The sequence below is a fragment of the Platalea leucorodia genome, assembly GCF_965183815.1.
Source record: "Platalea leucorodia genome assembly, chromosome: 14".
In the NCBI taxonomy this organism is placed as follows: Eukaryota; Metazoa; Chordata; class Aves; order Pelecaniformes; family Threskiornithidae; genus Platalea; species Platalea leucorodia.
This window is the reverse complement of record NC_138836.1, coordinates 10,221,280-10,223,560: the sequence shown is the minus strand read 5'-3', so window position 1 is coordinate 10,223,560 and position 2,281 is coordinate 10,221,280.

Here is a 2,281-nt window from a genome sequence, read left to right as displayed (position 1 = left end):
GAATACTATTTAAAAAATAAATAAATGTTTCTGGAAAAGAAATCCTATTATGCTTTTCTTTAACCGGGGAAGGTTATCTTTATCTTCCTTTAGAAGAATCTGAAGAACAATATACCTGAACTAGACACCAGGAATGTGAAGTCATCCTAAAAGCATCACATAATGCTTTTGATACGTCTTCAATATTGTTCACTGAAATACTGAAGAACAATACACATTAAGTCTTCGCAATACACATTGCGAAGGAATTGTGTGACCTGTTCTCCTGAGCAATAACAATCCTTTGAGGTGGTGGTGTTGCTTCATCCCAGTTTCTCCTAGGTGTCTTCACTATTGCGAGGTACCATGAAGTTATGCATCTGTAATATTCCTTCTGGATCGGCACAGACATCCACAGCCTCTGTAGGCGAGCAGGGAAAATTCAAGCCAGTAAAATGCCAAAGTTGTGCCAGGACCTGGACCAATCAATGCATCACTGCTTAAAGAAAAGTGCCATCAAGAACAGGTCTTCTCATAGGTAAAGACTGAACGGCAAACCGAGGTGGGGTGGAAGGCATTCCTGTGGGATCGCTCCCTCGATGAGGAGCAGGCTCCACCTGCTGGTCCGCCTGTGCCGAGCGAGCTGCAGGGAGATGCTGGAGGGATCGGGTGAAGCTGTCGGACTGCAGAAACTGCGTCTCCGCAGCTTAAGAAAATGTACATAGCAGCCTACAGCTCAGGAGGTTAAACCTGAATCGGACACATCCGTGCTTTGGGAGCGGTCTGGCTATGCTTGACTAGCGGCTGTGTGCAGGATGAGTTCTCTTCCGTGCACATTGTAATTTGGAAGAACCTTAAAACAGAATAGCAGTCTTGGCCTCTTCAATCACCAGGTCATTAGTTTGTTTCCTTTCTGCCTGTGATGTGCAGTAAGAATGCCTAGCTGGGGAGAGCACTGGTACGGATGTGTCCCCTCAAGGTCAGATTCTCTGTTCCTCCTGCCAGCCAGTATACAGGCGAGGGAAGGAGGAGAGGCCAGAGCAGCATTCCTCCCTGCTGGCAATGCCTGCAGCAATCCCACATGGAGTAAGTGAAGCCTGAGCCTGCAGTTGGAAAGAGGAAGATTTAAAAAAAGCAAAGAAGGGCTTGTTATCTCATGTACCAAGTCTCTTGACTACCTGAGGAAACAAAATCTTGTAAAGATGCAATGTCATTATTTCATTTTTGATATGTATGAGTGCACAAAGACTGATGTACCAACTGGTCATTGCAGATAGCTCCAGGACCGTAATGAGCCATTGTACGCTGAAAAGCTGTAGTAATTTCCAAACAGCAAGTCTGAGCTAGAGAAGAGTACGTCATAAATCTGAAATACAACATCAAGGCATTGAGGTGGGAGGCGCAGAGCAAGTACAGAAAAGTGAATGTGCACGAAGGACAGGGAATAGCTGGCAGGTGTGTGAGCGCACACCGAGCGTGGGCTTTCGGCTAATCGTACAGTCGTGAAATAATTCCGGGTGGAAGGGGCCTCAGGGGGCCCGTCGTCTTGTTTAAAGTAAATTCACTATCGAGCTCTGCTCAGGTCGCTCAGGGCTTTGGATCTTCAAAGCTTTCAAGTTTTCAAGGGGTTTTTGGTGGTGGTGGGTTTTTGGGTTTGGGTTTTTTGGGGTTTTTTTTGGTCAAGTTCGGGGCTCCCCTGTTTCAGCATATTCGAACTGCATTTCTTCTGTTCGTACTAGTTTGATACTCAGCGTGCCCTTGACGTGAGAGCTTTCTGCTACGCGGTCCCTCAGAGCGGGGCCCGGGCCGCACTGCCCCGCACTGCGGGGGCCCCGCACCCGCCCCAGGCGCCCGCCCCGCGGCCAGGGGCCCCGCTTCGGCCTCGGAGCAGCCCGGGGCGATCCCGCGGCACGGCCCCGTGAGGCGGGGGCTCCCCTGCGAGGACGAGGGGGGTCCCCGCAGGCCGCAGGCCCACGCAGGGGCGGCGGGTAGAGCCACAGCCCCCTGCTCCTCCGGGGCCCCCGAGAGCGGCCCCCCCGCCCCAGCCGTGAGGGGCAGGCCCCGGCCCCGGCCCCTCCCCGCAGCGGGGCCCTGCGCCTGCGCGACCCTCGGGGCATATCCCCCGCAGCAGCCCCCTGAGAAAGCCCCTCTTCCTCACAGACGCATCTAGCGGGAGCGGACCCTCCCTCTCCCGCCCAGCGCCGCATCCCCCCGCGGGGGCCCGGGCCGCTCCCGCCGCCGGTCCCCGGCCGCCCGCAGGGGCCTGGCGCGGCGCCGCTCGATTGCTCGGCGCTCCTCCCCC